This window comes from Hippocampus bargibanti, linkage group LG06, assembly GCF_051943395.1.
Source record: "Hippocampus bargibanti isolate YZ-2025 linkage group LG06, ASM5194339v1, whole genome shotgun sequence".
Classification (NCBI taxonomy): domain Eukaryota; kingdom Metazoa; phylum Chordata; class Actinopteri; order Syngnathiformes; family Syngnathidae; genus Hippocampus; species Hippocampus bargibanti.
Genome location: NC_142739.1, coordinates 29744562 through 29758099, shown reverse-complemented (window position 1 = coordinate 29758099; position 13538 = coordinate 29744562).

Sequence of the window (13538 nt, the reverse complement as noted above, 5' to 3'; positions counted from 1 at the left end):
ATCCAATAGCTAGCTAGGTTTCTATCTGAGTTATTTCGGATTGAGCGAACGCTGGCGCATATGGCTAGCTAGCTAATAGATAGCCAATATGTTTCCTGACTCAATTAGCTATATAGCCAACAGATAGCTAGCTAGAGAGCTATATATTCCGTGATATTTTGTTTTTGGTTGCGCTTTTTCTTATTGGTAATATGCAAAAGTGGTTGCCAAATTCATAACCCCCCCAATAATAGTTTGGAATCAAACAATACACCATCTTGGATTAGAAATTTAGACGAAAAATTGACCCCTCCCCTTGCGCGCCAAAGAAATGGCTAAATCAAGTCAACGCATTTCCTTTGCTGTCGTAACTGAAAGGAATTTTTTTTTGGGTGGAACGAGTGCTTCCGAACTCGCTGCGTTTATTCCAAGTTAACGTTTTTTTGTTGTTTTGTTGACCGGATGTGAATACTGTAAATTGTCTTCCAATATTAGCGGGCGAAAAAAAAAATAATCAAAGACGTGGACCAATCACCACTCGGTTTTGGGCCTTTGGTTGGTTGGTCTTTGTTCTGTTCCGATCATGTAACGCTTCGTCGTGTTAGAGATGTTTGTTATTTTGGGCATTAATGACGATTTCGCGTAAACATGGGACAAAATAGAAAATATGTATAGAACCAGACTTAAAAAAAACAGAATACAGTGATAATTTGGCTTATGAACTTAATTGCTTCCCAGACAGTGTGTAAGGTGAAAAGTGTGTATCCCAAAAATTAATTTCCCATAGGAAACCATTAAAATGAGAATAATCCGTTCCCAGGTCCCCATAAAACAAAAAGTGGGCTGCCATTTTCTTTTTTGGATAACAGTCTCACTCTCGCTCTGTCTGTAAACACCCCCGCCCCCTCACTGCTGCGTTCTTGACCAATCACGTGGCTTTAACCAAAGACTGGGGGCGGGGAATAGAAAAAAAAAACGGCTGCCATTTCAGGATCTCCAAGAACCGGCTCGTTCGCGAATGACACATCACTCATTGTTCGTAAATTGAAAAGTTCGTAAACCGAGGTATCACTGTATTCTCTTTTTTTTATCATCCCCGAAGTGACACTCTTCATTTTTAATAGCCCCCAAAAATAATTAAAAAAAGAGATGTAAATGTGGATTTTGTAGAGTGATTTAAAAAAATGTACAATTGTAATTTATGCATACATATATTTGTAAATTCTATCAAGAAAAAAGGATTTTTTTTTTGTTACTTGGACTCTCTGTGGTTTACCTCATTAGCCTATCTGCCCCGCCCCCTCCTTCAATTTTACCCCGCCCCTTTTCCTAAGCACCTCCCCCCAAAGATTCTTTTCACTGTGCTTCCTTTTGCTTCTCTTCTCTTGAATCAAAGACGATGAGACTGTTTTTTTTTCTTCTCTTTCGTGAGAATTTGACTGCTGCGAGATGAGAAAAAAAAAGGATGACACTTCCACCATTTTGGGACATTCTTTGGTGACATTTTGGGAGTTAAAAGTGGCACACGCAGAGTATTTTGGTGGGCAAAATGAATCCAATGGAGGTAGAAACAAAGTGACGATTGCTTATGGTTTATAGAAATGGGTAAGAAACGCCAACACTGTATTGCACGAAGTTTATAAAAAAGAAGAAAAAAACAAACAAAAACAATACATTGAACAAACAATTATGACTTTTGTATTTTTTTACTTAATATTTTTTTACTGGGCAAAAAAGGACCATGTATAGTAAGGCGTTTTTAGCCGAAAAAAAACGTCCATGTATAGTAAGCCGTTTTTAGGCGAAAAATTACCATGTATAGTAAGGCGTTTTTAGCCGAAAAAAATGACCATGTATAGTAAGCCGTTTTTTGTTGGAAAAAATGACCATGTATAGTAAGGCGTTTTTTGCCGAAAAAAACGACCATGTATAGTAAGGCGTTTTTAGCCGAAAGAAACGACCATGTATAGTAAGGCGTTTTTAGCCGAAAAAAATGACCATGTATAGTAAGGCGTTTTTTGTTGAAAAAAAACGACCATGTATAGTAAGGCGTTTTTAGGCAAAAAATTACCATGTATAGTAAGGCGTTTTTAGCCGAAAGAAACGACCATGTATAGTAAGGCGTTTTTAGCCGAAAAAAATGACCATGTATAGTAAGGCGTTTTTGACCAAAAAAAACGACCATGTTTAATAAGGCGTTTTTAGCCGAAAAAAACGATCATGTTTAGTAAGGCGTTTTTAGCCGAAAGAAACGACCATGTATAGTAAGGCGTTTTTAGCCGAAAAAAATGACCATGTATAGTAAGGCGTTTTTTGTTGAAAAAAAACGACCATGTATAGTAAGGCGTTTTTAGCCGAAAAAAATGACCATGTATAGTAAGGCGTTTTTTGTTGGAAAAAATGACCATGTATAGTAAGGCGTTTTTAGCCGAAAAAAACGACCATGTATAGTAAGGCGTTTTTAGCCGAAAGAAACGACCATGTATAGTAAGCCGTTTTTAGCCGAAAGAAACGACCATGTATAGTAAGGCGTTTTTAGCCGAAAAAAAACGACCATGTATAGAAGGCGTTTTTAGCCGAAAAAAAACAACCATGTATACTAAGGCGTTTTTGACCAAAAAAACGACAATGTATAGTAAGGCGTTTTTAGCCGAAAAAAACGACCATGTATAGTAAGGCGTTTTTGACCCAAAAAACGACCATGTATAGTAAGGCGTTTTTAGCCGAAAAAAACGACCATGTATAGTAAGGCATTTTTTGCCGAAAAAAATTACCATGTATAGTAAGGCGTTTTTGTTGAAAAAAAAACGACCATGTATAGTAAGGCGTTTTTAGCCGAAAAAAACGACCATGTATAGTAAGGCGTTTTTGACCCAAAAAACGACCATGTATAGTAAGGCGTTTTTTGCCAAAAAAAAACGTCCATGTATAGTAAGCCGTTTTTAGGCGAAAAATTACCATGTATAGTAAGGCGTTTTTAGCCGAAAGAAACGACCATGTATAGTAAGGCGTTTTTAGCCGAAAAAAATGACCATGTATAGTAAGGCGTTTTTTGTTGGAAAAAATGACCATGTATAGTAAGGCGTTTTTTGCCGAAAAAAATGACCATGTATAGTAAGGCGTTTTTTGTTGGAAAAAATGACCATGTATAGTAAGGCGTTTTTTGCCGAAAAAAACGACCATGTATAGTAAGGCGTTTTTAGCCGAAAGAAACGACCATGTATAGTAAGGCGTTTTTAGCCGAAAAAAATGACCATGTATAGTAAGGCGTTTTTTTTAGCCAAAAAAAACGACCATGTATAGTAAGGCGTTTTTAGCCGAAAAAAATGACCATGTATAGTAAGGCGTTTTTTGTTGGAAAAAATGACCATGTATAGTAAGGCGTTTTTAGCCGAAAAAAATGACCATGTATAGTAAGGCGTTTTTTGTTGGAAAAAATGACCACGTATAGTAAGGCGTTTTTTGCCGAAAAAAACGACCATGTATAGTAAGGCGTTTTTAGCCGAAAGAAACGACCATGTATAGTAAGCCGTTTTTAGCCGAAAGAAACGACCATGTATAGTAAGGCGTTTTTAGCCGGAAAAAAACGACCATGTATAGAAGGCGTTTTTAGCCGAAAAAAAACAACCATGTATACTAAGGCGTTTTTGACCAAAAAAACGACAATGTATAGTAAGGCGTTTTTAGCCGAAAAAAAACGACCATGTATAGTAAGGCGTTTTTGACCCAAAAAACGACCATGTATAGTAAGGCGTTTTTAGCCGAAAAAAACGACCATGTATAGTAAGGCATTTTTTGCCGAAAAAAATTACCATGTATAGTAAGGCGTTTTTGTTGAAAAAAAACGACCATGTATAGTAAGGCGTTTTTAGCCGAAAAAAACGACCATGTAAAGTAAGGCGTTTTTGACCCAAAAAACGACCATGTATAGTAAGGCGTTTTTAGCCGAAAAAAACGACCGTGTATAGTAAGGCGTTTTTAGCCGAAAAAAAACGACTATGTATAGTAAGGCGTTTTTAGCCGAAAGAAACGACCATGTATAGTAAGGCGTTTTTAGCCGAAAAAAATGACCATGTATAGTAAGGCGTTTTTTGTTGGAAAAAATGACTATGTATAGTAAGGCGTTTTTTGCCGAAAAAAACGACCATGTATAGTAAGGCGTTTTTTGTTAGAAAAAATGACCATGTATAGTAAGGCGTTTTTTGTTGGAAAAAATGACCATGTATAGTAAGGCGTTTTTTGCCGAAAAAAACGACGATGTATAGTAAGGCGTTTTTAGCCGAAAGAAACGACCATGTATAGTAAGGCGTTTTTAGCCGAAAGAAACGACCATGTATAGTAAGGCGTTTTTAGCCGAAAAAAATGACCATGTATAGTAAGGCGTTTTTTGTTGGAAAAAATGAGCATGTATAGTAAGGCGTTTTTTTGCCGAAAAAAACGACCATGTATAGTAAGGCGTTTTTAGCCGAAAGAAACGACCATGTATAGTAAGGCGTTTTTAGCCGAAAAAAAACGACCATGTATAGAAGGCGTTTTTAGCCCAAAGAAACGACCATGTATAGTAAGGCGTTTTTAGCCAAAAAAAAACGACCATGTATAGTAAGGCGTTTTTGACCCAAAAAGCGACCATGTATAGTAAGGCGTTTTTAGCCGAAAAAAACGACCATGTATAGTAAGGCATTTTTTGCCGAAAAAAATTACCATGTATAGTAAGGCGTTTTTGTTGAAAAAAAACGACCATGTATAGTAAGGCGTTTTTGACCAAAAAAACGACAATGTATAGTAAGGCGTTTTTAGCCGAAAAAAACGACCATGTATAGTAAGGCGTTTTTAGCCGAAAAAAATGACCATGTATAGTAAGGCGTTTTTTGTTGGAAAAAATGACCATGTATAGTAAGGCGTTTTTAGCCGAAAGAAACGACCATGTATAGTAAGGCGTTTTTGACCAAAAAAACGACCATGTATAGTAAGGCGTTTTTAGCCGAAAAAAACGACCATGTATAGTAAGGCGTTTTTAGCCGAAAAAAACGACTATGTATAGTGAGGCGTTTTTAGCCGAAAAAAACGACTATGTATAGTAAGGCGTTTTTTGCCGAAAAAAATTACCATGTATAGTAAGGCGTTTTTGTTGAAAAAAAACGACCATGTATAGTAAGGCGTTTTTAGCCGAAAAAAACGACCATGTATAGTAAGGCGTTTTTGGTTAGGTCAGTCTGTGGTTGGTAAGGTGACACCACCGTGGTCCACTGGTTAGGATGTCAGTGTAACCCCCAGAGTATCGAGGGTTCAAGTCCAGGTCTGCTCTTTATAATCTTTTACCCACAAAAATTGACCATGATTAGTAAGGCGTTTTTAGCCGAAAAAAACGACCATGTATCGTAAGGCGTTTTTAGCCGAAAGAAACGACCATGTATAGTAAGGCGTTTTTAGCCGAAAAAAACGACCATGTATAGTAAGGCGTTTTTGACCAAAAAAACGACCATGTATAGTAAGGCGTTTTTAGCCGAAAAAAACGACCATGTATAGTAAGGCGTTTTTAGCCGAAAAAAACGACTATGTATAGTAAGGCGTTTTTAGCCGAAAAAAATGACCATGTATAGTAAGGCGTTTTTTGTTGAAAAAAAAATTACCATGTATAGTAAGGCGTTTTTAGCCGAAAAAAACGACTATGTATAGTAAGGCGTTTTTAGCCGAAAGAAACGACCATGTATAGTAAGGCGTTTTTAGCCGAAAAAAACGACCATGTATAGTAAGGCGTTTTTAGCCGAAAAAAAACGACTATGTATAGTAAGGCGTTTTTAGCCGAAAGAAACGACCATGTATAGTAAGGCGTTTTTAGCCGAAAAAAATGACCATGTATAGTAAGGCGTTTTTTGTTGGAAAAAATGACTATGTATAGTAAGGCGTTTTTTGCCGAAAAAAACGACCATGTATAGTAAGGCGTTTTTTGTTAGAAAAAATGACCATGTATAGTAAGGCTTTTTTTGTTGGAAAAAATGACCATGTATAGTAAGGCGTTTTTTGCCGAAAAAAACGACCATGTAAAGTAAGGCGTTTTTAGCCGAAAGAAACGACCATGTATTGTAAGGCGTTTTTAGCCGAAAGAAACGACCATGTATAGTAAGGCGTTTTTAGCCGAAAAAAATGACCATGTATAGTAAGGCGTTTTTTGTTGGAAAAAATGACCATGTATAGTAAGGCGTTTTTTGCCGAAAAAAACGACCATGTATAGTAAGGCGTTTTTAGCCGAAAGAAACGACCATGTATAGTAAGGCGTTTTTAGCCGAAAGAAACGACCATGTATAGTAAGGCGTTTTTTGCCGAAAAAAATGACCATGTATAGTAAGGCGTTTTTAGCCGAAAAAAAACGACCATGTATAGAAGGCGTTTTTAGCCGAAAGAAACAACCATGTATAGTAAGGCGTTTTTAGCCGAAAAAAAACGACCATGTATAGTAAGGCGTTTTTAGCCGAAAAAAACGACCATGTATAGTAAGGCGTTTTTGACCCAAAAAACGACCATGTATAGTAAGGCGTTTTTAGCTGAAAAAAACGACCATGTATAGTAAGGCATTTTTTGCCGAAAAAAATTACCATGTATAGTAAGGCGTTTTTGTTGAAAAAAAACGACCATGTATAGTAAGGCGTTTTTAGCCGAAAAAAACGACCATGTATAGTAAGGCATTTTTTGCCGAAAAAAATTACCATGTATAGTAAGGCGTTTTTGTTGAAAAAAAACGACCATGTATAGTAAGGCGTTTTTGACCAAAAAAACAACAATGTATAGTAAGGCGTTTTTAGCCGAAAAAAACGACCATGTATAGTAAGGCGTTTTTGACCCAAAAAACGACCATGTATAGTAAGGCGTTTTTAGCTGAAAAAAACGACCATGTATAGTAAGGCGTTTTTGACCCAAAAAACGACCATGTATAGTAAGGCGTTTTTAGCCGAAAAAAAAGACCATGTATAGTATGGCATTTTTTGCCGAAAAAAATTACCATGTATAGTAAGGCGTTTTTGTTGAAAAAAAACGACCATGTATAGTAAGGCGTTTTTAGCCGAAAAAAACGACCATGTATAGTAAGGCGTTTTTAGCCGAAAAAAACGACCATGTATAGTAAGGCGTTTTTGGTTAGGTCAGTCTGTGGTTGGTAAGGTGACACCACCGTGGTCCACTGGTTAGGATGTCAGTGTAACCCCCAGAGTATCGAGGGTTCAAGTCCAGGTCTGCTCTTTATAATCTTTTACCCACAAAAATTGACCATGATTAGTAAGGCGTTTTTAGCCGAAAAAAACGACCATGTATCGTAAGGCGTTTTTAGCCGAAAGAAACGACCATGTATAGTAAGGCGTTTTTAGCCGAAAAAAACGACCATGTATAGTAAGGCGTTTTTGACCAAAAAAACGACCATGTATAGTAAGGCGTTTTTAGCCGAAAAAAACGACCATGTATAGTAAGGCGTTTTTAGCCGAAAAAAACCACTATGTATAGTAAGGCGTTTTTAGCCGAAAAAAATGACCATGTATAGTAAGGCGTTTTTTGTTGAAAAAAAAATTACCATGTATAGTAAGGCGTTTTTAGCCGAAAAAAACGACTATGTATAGTAAGGCGTTTTTAGCCGAAAGAAACGACCATGTATAGTAAGGCGTTTTTAGCCGAAAAAAACGACCATGTATAGTAAGGCGTTTTTGACCAAAAAAACGACCATGTATAGTAAGGCGTTTTTAGCCGAAAAAAACGACCATGTATAGTAAGGCGTTTTTAGCCGAAAAAAACGACTATGTATAGTAAGGCGTTTTTAGCCGAAAAAAATGACCATGTATAGTAAGGCGTTTTTTGTTGAAAAAAAAATTACCATGTATAGTAAGGCGTTTTTAGCCGAAAAAAACGACTATGTATAGTAAGGCGTTTTTAGCCGAAAGAAACGACCATGTATAGTAAGGCGTTTTTAGCCGAAAAAAACGACCATGTATAGTAAGGCGTTTTTAGCCGAAAAAAAACGACTATGTATAGTAAGGCGTTTTTAGCCGAAAGAAACGACCATGTATAGTAAGGCGTTTTTAGCCGAAAAAAATGACCATGTATAGTAAGGCGTTTTTTGTTGGAAAAAATGACTATGTATAGTAAGGCGTTTTTTGCCGAAAAAAACGACCATGTATAGTAAGGCGTTTTTTGTTAGAAAAAATGACCATGTATAGTAAGGCTTTTTTTGTTGGAAAAAAATGACCATGTATAGTAAGGCGTTTTTTGCCGAAAAAAACGACCATGTAAAGTAAGGCGTTTTTAGCCGAAAGAAACGAACATGTATAGTAAGGTGTTTTTAGCCGAAAGAAACGACCATGTATAGTAAGGCGTTTTTAGCCGAAAAAAATGACCATGTATAGTAAGGCGTTTTTTGTTGGAAAAAATGACCATGTATAGTAAGGCGTTTTTTGCTGAAAAAAACGACCATGTATAGTAAGGCGTTTTTAGCCGAAAGAAACGACCATGTATAGTAAGGCGTTTTTAGCCGAAAGAAACGACCATGTATAGTAAGGCGTTTTTTGCCGAAAAAAACGACCATGTATAGTAAGGCGTTTTTAGCCGAAAAAAAACGACCATGTATAGAAGGCGTTTTTAGCCGAAAGAAACGACCATGTATAGTAAGGCGTTTTTAGCCGAAAAAAAAACGACCATGTATAGTAAGGCGTTTTTAGCCGAAAAAAACGACCATGTATAGTAAGGCGTTTTTGACCCAAAAAACGACCATGTATAGTAAGGCGTTTTTAGCCGAAAAAAACGACCATGTATAGTAAGGCATTTTTTGCCGAAAAAAATTACCATGTATAGTAAGGCGTTTTTGTTGAAAAAAAACGACCATGTATAGTAAGGCGTTTTTAGCCGAAAAAAACGACCATGTATAGTAAGGCATTTTTTGCTGAAAAAAATTACCATGTATAGTAAGGCGTTTTTGTTGAAAAAAAACGACCATGTATAGTAAGGCGTTTTTGACCAAAAAAACGACAATGTATAGTAAGGCGTTTTTGTTGAAAAAAAACGACCATGTATAGTAAGGCGTTTTTGACCCAAAAAACGACCATGTATAGTAAGGCGTTTTTAGCTGAAAAAAACGACCATGTATAGTAAGGCGTTTTTGACCCAAAAAACGACCATGTATAGTAAGGCGTTTTTAGCCGAAAAAAAAGACCATGTATAGTATGGCATTTTTTGCCGAAAAAAATTACCATGTATAGTAAGGCGTTTTTGTTGAAAAAAAACGACCATGTATAGTAAGGCGTTTTTAGCCGAAAAAAACGACCATGTATAGTAAGGCGTTTTTAGCCGAAAAAAACGACCATGTATAGTAAGGCATTTTTTGCCGAAAAAAATTACCATGTATAGTAAGGCGTTTTTGTTGAAAAAAAAACGACCATGTATAGTAAGGCGTTTTTAGCCGAAAAAAACGACCATGTATAGTAAGGCGTTTTTAGCCGAAAAAAACGACCATGTATAGTAAGGCGTTTTTAGCCGAAAAAAACGACCATGTATAGTAAGGCATTTTTTGCTGAAAAAAATTACCATGTATAGTAAGGCATTTTTGTTGAAAAAAAACGACCATGTATAGTAAGGCGTTTTTGACCAAAAAAACGACAATGTATAGTAAGGCGTTTTTGTTGAAAAAAAACGACCATGTATAGTAAGGCGTTTTTGACCCAAAAAACGACCATGTATAGTAAGGCGTTTTTAGCTGAAAAAAACGACCATGTATAGTAAGGCGTTTTTGACCCAAAAAACGACCATGTATAGTATGGCATTTTTTGCCGAAAAAAATTACCATGTATAGTAAGGCGTTTTTGTTGAAAAAAAACGACCATGTATAGTAAGGCGTTTTTAGCCGAAAAAAACGACCATGTATAGTAAGGCGTTTTTAGCCGAAAAAAACGACCATGTATAGTAAGGCATTTTTTGCCGAAAAAAATTACCATGTATAGTAAGGCGTTTTTGTTGAAAAAAAAAACGACCATGTATAGTAAGGCGTTTTTAGCCGAAAAAAACGACCATGTATAGTAAGGTGTTTTTGACCCAAAAAACGACCATGTATAGTAAGGCGTTTTTAGCTGAAAAAAACGACCATGTATAGTAAGGCGTTTTTGACCCAAAAAACGACCATGTATAGTAAGGCGTTTTTAGCCGAAAAAAAAGACCATGTATAGTATGGCATTTTTTGCCGAAAAAAATTACCATGTATAGTAAGGCGTTTTTGTTGAAAAAAAACGACCATGTATAGTAAGGCGTTTTTAGCCGAAAAAAACGACCATGTATAGTCAGGCGTTTTTAGCCGAAAAAAACGACCATGTATAGTAAGGCGTTTTTGGTTAGGTCAGTCTGTGGTTGGTAAGGTGACACCACCGTGGTCCACTGGTTAGGATGTCAGTGTAACCCCCAGAGTATCGAGGGTTCAAGTCCAGGTCTGCTCTTTATAATCTTTTACCCACAAAAATTGACCATGATTAGTAAGGCGTTTTTAGCCGAAAAAAACGACCATGTATCGTAAGGCGTTTTTAGCCGAAAGAAACGACCATGTATAGTAAGGCGTTTTTAGCCGAAAAAAACGACCATGTATAGTAAGGCGTTTTTGACCAAAAAAACGACCATGTATAGTAAGGCGTTTTTAGCCGAAAAAAACGACCATGTATAGTAAGGCGTTTTTAGCCGAAAAAAACGACTATGTATAGTAAGGCGTTTTTAGCCGAAAAAAATGACCATGTATAGTAAGGCGTTTTTTGTTGAAAAAAAAATTACCATGTATAGTAAGGCGTTTTTAGCCGAAAAAAACGACTATGTATAGTAAGGCGTTTTTAGCCGAAAGAAACGACCATGTATAGTAAGGCGTTTTTAGCCGAAAAAAACGACCATGTATAGTAAGGCGTTTTTAGCCGAAAAAAAACGACTATGTATAGTAAGGCGTTTTTAGCCGAAAGAAACGACCATGTATAGTAAGGCGTTTTTAGCCGAAAAAAATGACCATGTATAGTAAGGCGTTTTTTGTTGGAAAAAATGACTATGTATAGTAAGGCGTTTTTTGCCGAAAAAAACGACCATGTATAGTAAGGCGTTTTTTGTTAGAAAAAATGACCATGTATAGTAAGGCTTTTTTTGTTGGAAAAAATGACCATGTATAGTAAGGCGTTTTTTGCCGAAAAAAACGACCATGTAAAGTAAGGCGTTTTTAGCCGAAAGAAACGACCATGTATAGTAAGGTGTTTTTAGCCGAAAGAAACGACCATGTATAGTAAGGCGTTTTTAGCCGAAAAAAATGACCATGTATAGTAAGGCGTTTTTTGTTGGAAAAAATGACCATGTATAGTAAGGCGTTTTTTGCCGAAAAAAACGACCATGTATAGTAAGGCGTTTTTAGCCGAAAGAAACGACCATGTATAGTAAGGCGTTTTTAGCCGAAAGAAACGACCATGTATAGTAAGGCGTTTTTTGCCGAAAAAAACGACCATGTATAGTAAGGCGTTTTTAGCCGAAAAAAAAACGACCATGTATAGAAGGCGTTTTTAGCCGAAAGAAACGACCATGTATAGTAAGGCGTTTTTAGCCGAAAAAAAACGACCATGTATAGTAAGGCGTTTTTAGCCGAAAAAAACGACCATGTATAGTAAGGCGTTTTTGACCCAAAAAACGACCATGTATAGTAAGGCGTTTTTAGCCGAAAAAAACGACCATGTATAGTAAGGCATTTTTTGCCGAAAAAAATTACCATGTATAGTAAGGCGTTTTTGTTGAAAAAAAACGACCATGTATAGTAAGGCGTTTTTAGCCGAAAAAAACGACCATGTATAGTAAGGCATTTTTTGCTGAAAAAAATTACCATGTATAGTAAGGCGTTTTTGTTGAAAAAAAAACGACCATGTATAGTAAGGCGTTTTTGACCAAAAAAACGACAATGTATAGTAAGGCGTTTTTGTTGAAAAAAAACGACCATGTATAGTAAGGCGTTTTTGACCCAAAAAACGACCATGTATAGTAAGGCGTTTTTAGCTGAAAAAAACGACCATGTATAGTAAGGCGTTTTTGACCCAAAAAACGACCATGTATAGTAAGGCGTTTTTAGCCGAAAAAAAAGACCATGTATAGTATGGCATTTTTTGCCGAAAAAAATTACCATGTATAGTAAGGCGTTTTTGTTGAAAAAAAACGACCATGTATAGTAAGGCGTTTTTAGCCGAAAAAAACGACCATGTATAGTAAGGCGTTTTTAGCCGAAAAAAACGACCATGTATAGTAAGGCATTTTTTGCCGAAAAAAATTACCATGTATAGTAAGGCGTTTTTGTTGAAAAAAAACGACCATGTATAGTAAGGCGTTTTTAGCCGAAAAAAACGACCATGTATAGTAAGGCGTTTTTAGCCGAAAAAAACGACCATGTATAGTAAGGCGTTTTTAGCCGAAAAAAACGACCATGTATAATAAGGCATTTTTTGCTGAAAAAAATTACCATGTATAGTAAGGCGTTTTTGTTGAAAAAAAACGACCATGTATAGTAAGGCGTTTTTGACCAAAAAAACGACAATGTATAGTAAGGCGTTTTTGTTGAAAAAAAACGACCATGTATAGTAAGGCGTTTTTGACCCAAAAAACGACCATGTATAGTAAGGCGTTTTTAGCTGAAAAAAACGACCATGTATAGTAAGGCGTTTTTGACCCAAAAAACGACCATGTATAGTATGGCATTTTTTGCCGAAAAAAATTACCATGTATAGTAAGGCGTTTTTGTTGAAAAAAAACGACCATGTATAGTAAGGCGTTTTTAGCCGAAAAAAACGACCATGTATAGTAAGGCGTTTTTAGCCGAAAAAAACGACCATGTATAGTAAGGCATTTTTTGCTGAAAAAAATTACCATGTATAGTAAGGCGTTTTTGTTGAAAAAAAACGACCATGTATAGTAAGGCGTTTTTGACCAAAAAAACGACAATGTATAGTAAGGCGTTTTTGTTGAAAAAAAACGACCATGTATAGTAAGGCGTTTTTGACCCAAAAAACGACCATGTATAGTAAGGCGTTTTTAGCTGAAAAAAACGACCATGTATAGTAAGGCGTTTTTGACCCAAAAAACGACCATGTATAGTAAGGCGTTTTTAGCCGAAAAAAAAGACCATGTATAGTATGGCATTTTTTGCCGAAAAAAATTACCATGTATAGTAAGGCGTTTTTGTTGAAAAAAAACGACCATGTATAGTAAGGCGTTTTTAGCCGAAAAAAACGACCATGTATAGTAAGGCGTTTTTAGCCGAAAAAAACGACCATGTATAGTAAGGCGTTTTTAGCCGAAAAAAACGACCATGTATAGTAAGGCATTTTTTGCTGAAAAAAATTACCATGTATAGTAAGGCGTTTTTGTTGAAAAAAAACGACCATGTATAGTAAGGCGTTTTTGACCAAAAAAACGACAATGTATAGTAAGGCGTTTTTGTTGAAAAAAAACGACCATGTATAGTAAGGCGTTTTTGACCCAAAAAACGACCATGTATAGTAAGGCGTTTTTAGCTGAAAAAAACGACCATGTATAGT